Below are 11,054 nucleotides of genomic sequence, written 5' to 3'. Positions count from 1 at the left end.
ATATAGAATTCTGTCGGAAAACCTGAAATTATTAGGGCACCCGTGCCCTTCCTTTCTCTCGTGTGCAAGTATCTTCTCTTAGACGGCGTGCCTTCTCTCCGGTGGCGTTTTCTCCAAGTAATTTTCTTCTATTGTTTTTTTTTTCCTTTTTTACACCTACAGTTGTACACGCCGCCAAGCGTAGCGGCGTTTTCGGCCGCCAACACACAGCTGGCACCATTTTTGCCCTCTAGCAAACGGATGGCGGCATTTCCCGCCACCAGCCACTTACTGGCGGTTGTACAGGCTACCAGAACATAGTTGGCGCTGTGTTCGGCCGCCAGCCGCGTGCTAGCGGCGGTGCCGACCGCCAGCACGCGAATGGTGGTTGTGCCGGCTGCCAAGTGTTGGCTATCGACTGTTGGTTACCGACCACTAGCTACTGGCCACCACCTATTGGCATTGTGGTCGACCACCACCTATTGGATGCGGCTGCTCGCGTGACCGGCAACCACCTGTTAGATGTGACTGACCATGTGCTCGACCACTAAATCGCTGCTTGGAACTTATACAATCATCAACCTTTTACTATATTTCTAACTAATTTTAATTATGATTGTTTCGGTTTAATTTTAGCTAATTTTTGTTTTTTTTTATTTTATAGTGTACTGCATCATTTGTTCTCTTCATGTTAGCCTACTCTCTTCAGATATGTTTTTTTCTTAAACAATACATTTACATATATGTTATATTAAATAGTTGACATGTTGATAGTGATTTGTTGGTTAATAATACATATATGTTTTATGGTGATTGTTATGTTTTATGATAATTATTATACTTATGTAAATTTATACATTAGATAGTAGAAGACATCTTTATTTTAGTAATGTGAGTATTAAATATGTTAAGTGATTGAGTTACATAATTCTCGACATATTAACCAATTTGGAGATGCACATCCTTGTCTAAAGGATGCTTATTTAATAGTATTTTAAATTGTATTCTCATTAAGTAACAATGTCTATGAATAAATTTTTGTTGTATAATCGATTAGAAAATAGATTTATTAGAGATGATTTTATTGGTGAAGTTGACGAGTTTGTGAACTTTGCTAAATGTCATCCAATATAGATGAAATACCAATAACTAAATATCAACAACTCTATGAAATATTAAAGGCTAGTGAAAGAGAAATGTGGGACGACATTCTCTCTGGTTATTCTCAACTATCAGCTACTGCAAGGTTATTGAATATAAAAGCAGGATATCATTTTTCAGAAAAATGTTATGATGACATGTCAATTGATGTCAAAGTTGTTTCCTGCTGATAACATAATGACTGATAGTTTTTACAGTACAGAGAAATTGTTTAGAGGTTTAGATTTACCTATAGAGAAAATTAATTGTTGTATAAATAACTGTATGATATTTTGGAATAAAAACAATGATTTGAGTGAATGCAAAATTTGTACTCACCCTCGTTATAAACATTGTACTCACATACCAAGGAAGAAAAGAAAAAATATTATTTGGAAAGTGATGTATTACTTTTCTTTAACTGCTAGACTTCAACGCTTATATGCATCTCCCGCTACAACTTGACGCATGATGTGGCATCATGAACATGAGCACGAAGGAGGTATTATGTGTCATCCTTGTGATTTTCTTGCATGGAAATATCTTGATACTGTATTTCCCTTCATTGTAATGGAACCACATAATATCAAATTGGACTTTCAATAGATGGATTTCAGTCATTTGGTCAGTTAGGACAATAAAATTCTTGTTGACCAGTTATATTAATACAGTACAATTTACCACCATGGATGCACATGAAAGATGAATTTATATTTCTTACTATGCTAATTCCTGATCCAACCAATCCCAAAGAGAAGATTGATATTTTCTTGCAACCTTTGATTACCGAGCTGAATGAACTATGGAATATAGGGTCGATCACTTATAATGTTGTAAGTAAAACAAATTTTAGATTGCATGCTACATTATTATGGATGATTATTGATTTTTTCAACATACACAATGTTGTCGGGATGGGGCACAGCTGGTAAATTAACATGCTCACACTGTATTACAAATTCCGATACATTTTCATTACCTTGCAGGGGAAATATATCTTGCTTTGATAATCACCGTAAATTTTTACCTATTAATCACCCTTTCAGGAGAAATAAAAAAAAAATCCTGAAAAATGTTGTAGTCAGAAAACCTCCTCCAACAATCCATGTTTCAGGTGAAGAAATCATTGAACAAATAAATAGTTATGAATTTCTACCAGTATCTCAACCTGGTTCCGATGAGTTAAATAAATACATTGTTAGAATATGCAAGTGTGGTTGGAAGAAAAAGAATATTTTTTGGGAGTTGCCGTATTGAAAATTGTTGGATCAAAAGCGCTAGAGGGGGTGAATACCGCTCGTGACTTTCACTTTTGTTTCGGAAGAATCAGAAATAAAACATGCAACGGAAATAATGAAAACAAACACACGAACACCAAGATTTACTTGGTTCGGAGTCTGGGGCAATTCCTACTCCAAGGCCCACACTTGTTGAGCGTTTACTTTGGACAATCACTATAAGCACGAAAGTTCTTTACAATTTAAGTACAATATTAGAGCAATAGTAAAATTTATACCGACAACAAAATCAATAAGTTTGAAGATCCTGGTCGTCGGGGTCTTGCTATAGCTTTTCTGGATCGTCTTTTGAGCAGCATGGAGAAGACAGATTGCGATTTCGTTGTTGTATCTTTGTTGCTGGTCGAATCCAACTTAAATAGCCTATGGAGGGCGTCCTCAAGCTCCATGAGGGTGCCTCCAACCCGCCGAGTCAACTGCGCGCGGATAAGCTCTAACCTTCATTGCTTATCCGCTCGAGGGCGCCTCTAACCGCATGGAGGGCGCCCTCGCGCCAGTGTCTAGGGCGCCCTCATGCGCCCTCACGCCTTGCTGCGAAATTGCTTCTCTAAGTCACCTGAGGCAAACACGTTCAATTCACTTCCTGCAAAATACGTTAGTCCAAGAAACTAACTATACCTTGCAAAACAAAGTTAGACATGATAAATAACATATTTGACAGTGTTCGGACTGTCCGATTCTGACTTCAAATTTTTGACCGAAAATCTTAGGTCGAATCGACATCTATTGCTCCCTCACCGGGGAACGCGTCCTTACCTACTCCACTCAGGAGAATGTACCTGTTGTCGTACCAGTCCTCCAGACCGATAAGACTTTTGATCAACGCTCGAATCTCCAGGACTTTCCGCTGGATGTCCGCTCCACGACCCACTCAGTATTTCACTTGGTTCGCGACACCAAGACTTTCCACATAGAGTCCTCGACTTTAGGACTTTTGCCCGAATCCCTTGACCTGTCAAGACTTTCCGTATAGGGTTACCACCCCCTAGGACCTAGGGTTACCACCCCCTAGGATTTTCAACCTGCTTAACCGCAACTAGGACTTTTGCCTAAGTACACTTAGGACTTTCCTGCAAACTCATTCAAATACATTGGATAACAAAACAACTTAATTTTGGACATTTTGACATAATCAAAACACAGGTTCGATCATCGGATGTTTCCTGCACCAACAAAAATATCCACTTATTCAATATAATTTAGATGTCATGTATATTGAGAAAAATTTCTTCGATAATATATTCAACATTGTGATCAATGTGCCTGAAAGAACTAAAGACATTGTAAAATCACATGAGAAATTAAAAAAAATTAGTCAACAAACCAAAGTTGCATCAAGATGAAACAACCAATAAATTCCAAAGGCTTGTTATACATTAGACAAAGATGATAAACAAGTTTTATGTAATTGGTTGAAAGAAATCAAATTTCCAAATGGGTATACCTTAAATATGGCTCAATCCATAGATACAAATAGGTTAAAGATGTTTAAAATGAAGAGTCATGACTATTATATATTCATGTAAAGACTTATTCCAGTAGCTTTCCATAATTTACTTTCTTATAATATTTGGCAAGCACTCACAAAATTGAATTTATTTTTTAGAGATTTGACAATAAGATATTACAATGGATGATATGCTTCGGCTAGAAACAGACATTCCTCTGACATTATGTAAGCTGGAACTCATATTTCCACCTAGTTTCTTTGATTCAATGAAACATGTACCAGAATATGATTCTGAAATTGACTGCTAGTTCTGTTAGGTGTGTTAGAGTGTATACTAAAAGCCTAGCTTTTGGTATAAACATTTATCTAGAAATAAGAATCACATTGGTCAAATGTCTACATTTATGATAAATGTAGTTGTTCAATTAATTTATATTGTAGATAACATGATGTGTGGTGTCACACACAGAGGATCATGTTATCAGTACCTTATAAATTATAAACAGTAACTCACGACCATAATGGAAAGGAACAAACCATTGGAAGGTCGTAGTGTAATTAGGTATTAGTTTATCTTAACTATATAATTACACTAGTACACTTAGAGTGTATTGAGTAGGACCATTAGAGGTCGTTTCTTTTATACTGACTTTATAAAGAAACAAATACCTCAGTTATTATGGAAGTGTGTGCTCTTAATCCTAATATAATAACAAGCACATATATTTGATATTTATTTCTTTAATTTATCAATGGGTGAGATTTAGTTCGATGAATCAATAAGCCCGATAAGTTGGGAAATGATATCACTTATAGTGTGTATTGTTGATTATAGAAGGAAACTGTGTCCTAGTGATCTAGGTTGAGAATGTCCTCAAGAGGAGCTCATAAGGATTGTTATGTTAAACCCTGCAGGTGGACTTAGTCCGACATGACGATAAGGTTGAGTGGTACTACTCTTGGACTAAGATATTAATTAAATGAGTTGTCAGTAACTCGCTTAATTAGTGGACATTTGACATCTTAAACACAGGGAGACTAACACACTCATAATAAGTAGGAGCCCAAAATGTAATTTGGGATTGATGCGGTAGTTCAATAATAGTTCTTTAGTGGAATGAATTATTATTGATGGAATTAAGTTGTGTGTTCGGGGCGAACACGGGAAGCTTAATTTCATCGGGAGACCAAAACCAATTCCTCCTCTCGGTCCCTATCGTAGCCTCTTGTATATAGAGATTTATACCCACCACATACCCACCTTCTTACCCAACCAATAGGGGCCGGCCAAGCTAAGCTTGAAGCTCAAGCTTAGGGCCGGCCAAGCCTAAAGGTGGCCGGCCAATAGCTTGGAGCCCAAGTTTAGGTGGTCGGCCACATCATATTAAAAAGGATTTTTTATTAAAATTATTTCTTATGTGGATATCATAGTTTTAAAAGAGAGTTTAAAAATTAAATCTTTCCTTTTAAAGCTTTCTACAAAAGATTAAGAAAAGATTTGAAATCTTTCCTTATTTGTAGATTGAAAGGAGATTTTATTTTAAGAAAAACTTTCCTTTTGACCATGATAATAATTTAAAAGAGAAGTTTAAAATTAAATATTCTCTTTTATTATTTTCTATAAAAGATTAAGAAAAGATTTGATATCTTTCCTTATTTGTAGATTGAAAAGAGATTTTAATTTTAGAGATAACTTTCCTTTTGGAAATTATCCACATGTTTAGAAGAAGAATTTTAATTTATAAAATTTTCTTTTTATTAACCAATCATGAAGGGATAAAATTATTGGAGAAATTTTATAAATTTCTAGAAACAAATTAGGAAGTTTTAATTCTTGTGTAAATTAAATTTTCCTTGTTTTGGGGAATTAGAAGTGGCCGGCCATTATTATTAAAAGAAGAAAATTGTTTTTTAATTAAAATAATTTTTCTTTTTTATGACAAAAGAATTAAGGAATTTTTTATTAAAATTTCCTTATTTGTCAAGACCAAGGATTATAAAAGAGGGGGTAGAGGTGCCTTCACGGATGATCAACTCTATTATTCTTCTCCTCTCTTTTCCTCCTTGGTGGCCGACCCTAGCTTCTTCCTCTTCTCTTCTTCTTATGGCCGGCGGCAACCTCTCTTGGAGCTCTTGATGGTGGCCGGTTTTAGCTAGGAGAAGAAGGAGAGAAAGGTGGTTTTGTTTCTTGCATCCCTTGGAGCTTGGTGGTGGTGGCCGGACCTCTACTTCTCTTGGAGAATTGTGGTGGCCGAAACTTGCAAGGAAGAAAGAAGAAGGTGCTTGGTGGTTCTCATCTCGGAAGATCGTTGCACACACAACGTCCGAGGTTAGAAGAGGAATACGGTAGAAGATCAAGAGGTCTTTTTAGAAGGTATAACTAGTAATATTTCCTTTCCGCATCATGCTAGTTATTTATGGAAATAATACCAAATACAAGAGGCTTACGATTCTAGTATTTCGAATATGTTTTTCGAAGTTATGTTTTTTATTTTTCTTTTCCTTGTGATTTGATTGTTCCTTTTGGTTGACCTAAAGTTATTTTAGGAAATTAAATATTAGCTTTCCATAAAAGGTTTTGTCTAGTCGGTGGTGGTTGTTCCCATATCCAAGAAGGCCATGTGCCTCGCCACGTCAGTACTGGGAACAAATTATGGAAATTAATATTTAATGAAATTAATAACTTAGGTGATTTGGATCAAACGTGTTAAGTTCCGCAGGAGATCCAAGTCTAAACCTTAAAGAACAAATAGATTAAGTTTTGGATCAAACGTGTTAAGTTCCGCAGGCGATCCAAAATTTAATTTAAAAGAACACATGGTAGCTAGGAAAAGGTTCAGACCTTTGTATAAAATTTTTGTACAGTGGAACCTCTAGGTTTTCCGAGTAGCAACCAACAAGGTGTGTATGACATGGTTAACAAAATCTCTCTTAAGCCTTCTTTTCAACGTCCAAAACATGGTTATGGAAGGAGAGATTAATGAACTCGAAGACTATACACATCCTAATAGGTTAATTAGAACAACAAGTTACACCATCTATTTTTTAGAGATTTGACAACGAGATATTACAATGGATGATATACACATCCTAATAGGTTATAAGAGTATGAAACCGTCCAAACAAGAAATACAACAAGAGTTGCATAAAACCCCAGGGACTGATAGCAAATACTCATCTCAAACCCAGCAATCAAGTTCTGCATCACCAAGAATGCAATGTATTAGCTACAAGCCAAGCTGCTAAAAGACAACTAGATTCTTTAGAATAATCTTAAAAGGAATAGTTATGCTTGAATGATACTTGAGATTTTGATTGTCAACCCAGAGTATGAAAGAGTAGATGAAGAGTCCACCAAGGACAAAACCATTACGCTAATGATCCTTTACGATTCAATCTTGAGTTTGTCTTTGAACGATCATCCCTCGCAGGCAACTATTTTTTCCAAAGTTAGCACCATACAATTTGTTAAGTACAATCAGTGTCTTATATCTGAAGCACTTATCCTGTATTATCCTTCATACAATATCTATATGGTTCATAAAAAATTTGTTAATCATTATTAGTATCTCGCCTTCAACTATCTCTGAGGCTAATATGGCCTCTCATCTTATCTGAAAAGAATAAGAATTTTGACAATTGCAAACATGCTAATGTATTAATATTTTCACAAACTAGGATACCTTGTTTAGTACAAGAATAATATTCTGAAGCTAACTTCAATTACTGTACAGAAAATTTGCTTAATTTTAGCCAGAAAAGGAAGATAAATCATATTATAACTGATACATAAACTAAACAACAAGTAGCTTCAAAATGGGTGTCAACACAGAATAGATTTGATAGTCTTTTCAGCAAGCTTCATTCAGCTGGTGAACTTTAAATGAAACATTTTAATCATCCATCCTACAAGATACCTAAGTCATACATATGTTGATTAACTATTTCTTTTGCTATATTTGGCTGTCTACCCAACTAGTACGATAACAAAATAACCTTAAGCCATATCATAACTATCATATCTATTTGCTCTCAAGTGGAACAAATGTGCTATCAATTAGTCATACGTTATAGTATCCAGACATCCTAAGCTTTCATCTTTGCCCTCACTTATCAGCTAACGTATTTGCTACAAAAATGTAATGCATATACTACTGATGGAGAATGGCTTGAATCAGACCAGAAGCTGATAATTGTGGACACTTGTCAGTTCATCCTAGACAAGAGCAAATGCCCGTAGCTGAACAACTATGTTTCTTACCCCAACACAACAAACAGAGATCTACCTGAAAAGTTGGCATTCTACTGAGAAGGTAGAAGATCTTCGAACTAAGCATTGACCTCATTTAATCACCAAGAACCCAAAGACATCAAGCAAGCCACAGCAACTCCACCATGATGTACGACAAATGACGACGGCCAGAGGAGGCAGAGTAAGCTACGTGTATCAAGTCATTCACTAAGCAGCACACTAATTGAATTAGATGAATTAGCGCAATAAAAGTTAGAACTTCAGCACCTCAGCTGCAGGCAGAGTCTCATCTCTGCCACCACAGCAGCGGTCTCCATGGCTCTCATTGAGTTGTTTAGCCATCTCATCTGCATCCGGAAAGAGCACTACTTTCACTTGGACTTCAGCCAAAGCAATCTCATCAACTTGCCTCTCCTCTTCAGCTAAAACAACAATCTTTTCAACTGGCATAGCAGATTCGTCAACAGCTTCCTCAAGTTCCTCCTGATATTTAGTATCTTCGACAATGGAATCCTTGGATTTAGGAAATGACTCTGTGGTAGAGCTGAATGTTGCTTCCTTCACAACGATAGAAAACTCCTTTTCTTCTTCCTTCTGGGCCAAGACCGCTCCTTCCGTTGAACCATCAAAGGCAACGAGTTCAGAACCCGAGAACTCTTTGGCAGGTCGAGAACAATGGTGTTCTCGAGGGGACGAGGACGCGGAGGAAGAAGACGCGGTAGATCCGCCATCATGCTCCTTGATCTCCTAAGGTAGAGGCGGCGCCCTGCCGTCGTGATTACCAATATCTGAAGATTCATGGGCATGGACATAAAAGAGGTTCGACTAGATAAGTCAAGTAGTGACTTGATATTTAGCAAGAAGTCCGACTAGATCCGCAGGATTTGACAGCTGGTCGAAGTCCAGTTGGGTCTGTGGACCTGACAACTAGTGGAAAGACTTGATGGATCGTAAGGAAGTTAAGCGATTCGCGCGGTAAGTAACGTAAGTCACTGGAGGAGAGTGTTCCAGTGAGGAAGAATCCCAATTAGGAACTTTAGGCGCAAGTCCAGTTTATATCTATTTTACAACCCTAAACTAGATCCTGATCTTGGACATATAGGGTCTAATTAATAATACTATTTTATTATTGTGCTAACTCCATTTTACAGGTTATACTTTATTTTTGGACTCACATATTTTTGCAAGAGTTAAAGATAAAAATCAACCTTGGTGAACACTCAGGACGCCTCCTGGTCGATTAGAGGAGCCCAAGACAGTGGCACGAAGGCGCCTCTTGTGCGAATGGAGGCGGCTCGGATGTTGGTCGAAGACTCTGCACAAGAGGGCGTCGGGGCGCTCGCATGCCTCTGGAGACGCATTAAGCTTGGTGTTGGAGGCCCCTTGGAAGAGCATTGAAGGCACTCTCTAAAAAATAAAATCGAAGGTTGAAGAGCTTATCATGACCAACGTTTTTGGATTGATTTTGCACTTGGAGGCACCCTAAACAACCTATAAAAGAAGGATTCGGCCAAGCTTTCAATACAACTGACTTACAACTTCAATATGTGACCTTTCGAGTTTCCGCCTACTCCGACTTTGCCCATCTATTGTGCTGCGACGCTACTGCACCCAACAACTGCTGAGAAGTTGTCCAACACCGAGCTCGATCCGATCATCTTCAAAAGTGTTGGGTAATGAAAGTTTAATTCTGTACTTAATTATTGTATAAAGGAAAGTGTATCATGTACTTGTTTCCCTCTTCTGACGGTTCTGAAAGAGGATTATAATATATTGCTCATTGATATGGTCTGAGGGATCGTGGGTCTTGAAGTAGGAGTCGCCAAAGCTCTGAACCAAGTAACCGATCGAGTTATTATTATTTTTTTGTTTCTGTTTCTATCTTTCTCGCCGCATACTTGTTTTTCTAAAATCAAAAAATAGAGTTTTTAAAATCATGTGATTCACCCTCCCCCCTCCCCCTCCCCACCTCCTCTCACGTGTGCTACAATCCTATCAGTGGTATCAGAGCCTTGTAACCTCTGAATTGGTGCAACCACCAATCAAACATAGGGTTTAATTGCTTGTTTCTTTTACACTTTAGTTTTCTTTGGATTTTAGTTTTTCGAATCTGTTTGAATTGGTATAATTACCTCTTCGAATAAATCCTTTTTTGTTTCAGTTTTGCTCAAGTTGGTGCAATACCATTTTAGTTTTTCATCTTATTCTTCTGTTGGCGCAGCGGGGCCGACAAGAGGAGGTGAATTGCCTCTAAAACGAAATGTCTTTCTCGATCTTTCAACTCAGATTAGTAGTAACAGTATAATTATAACAAGTAAATTAAACAACTAAAAAATGAAAGAAGAGGCACAAGATTTAATTGGTTATTGTTGGATCGTAAAGTTTGCTAGAGGGGGGATGAATAGTGATTGTCAAAAATCATAAATTAAATCGAGTACGCAACGGAAAAGGAAAATTGAAGCAACGCTAACAAACCAATTTTACTTGGTTTGGAGACTTTGTCGACTCCTACTCCAAGGCCCGCACATGAGAGTGCTTCCATTGGGTAATCACTAATAATTAGCAAACAGTATTACACAATTTAGTACACGAACTATAAAAAATACCGACAACAAGGAAAATGAAACTGAGTCGGAAGTTGTCGAAGGAGCTTCGCAGCGTCGTAGGAGAGTCTTTGGAGCAACGCACAAGAGAGCAATCGTAGAAGAAGTTGTGTCTGGCTCTTGGTGGAAGAATGCTTATATAAGCAGTTCCGGGCGCCTGGATCCCTTCCAGGCACCTGGACTATGACGTCGGCCCAGCTAATCAGCTCGCTCCACGTTTGCGACGAGATAGAGTTTTGCATTCAGAGCTCCCGGACCAGTTCCGAGCGCCCAGATCCCTTCCGAGCGCCCGGACCCCTTTTTCCAGCAAAGCTTTTTCCTGCAAGAAAAAA

At 37.7% G+C, this 11,054-nt stretch overlaps 1 long non-coding RNA gene across 1 annotated transcript; it reads right to left on the bottom strand.

Moving 5' to 3' along the window:
* Positions 1 to 6,883: 6,883 nt before the first annotated feature.
* Positions 6,884 to 7,706, bottom strand: LOC122006433. Its single transcript, XR_006118693.1, has 2 exons — positions 7,171 to 7,706; positions 6,884 to 7,066 (listed from the first exon to the last, which is right to left on the bottom strand). It is a non-coding gene; the product is annotated as an uncharacterized LOC122006433 (long non-coding RNA).
* Between the last annotated feature and the right edge of the window lie 3,348 nt (positions 7,707 to 11,054).

Source organism: Zingiber officinale, chromosome 7B (assembly GCF_018446385.1).
Source record: "Zingiber officinale cultivar Zhangliang chromosome 7B, Zo_v1.1, whole genome shotgun sequence".
NCBI lineage: Eukaryota > Viridiplantae > Streptophyta > Magnoliopsida > Zingiberales > Zingiberaceae > Zingiber > Zingiber officinale.
Note: the sequence above shows the minus strand (reverse complement) of the source record. Positions and strands in the feature narration are given on the sequence as shown.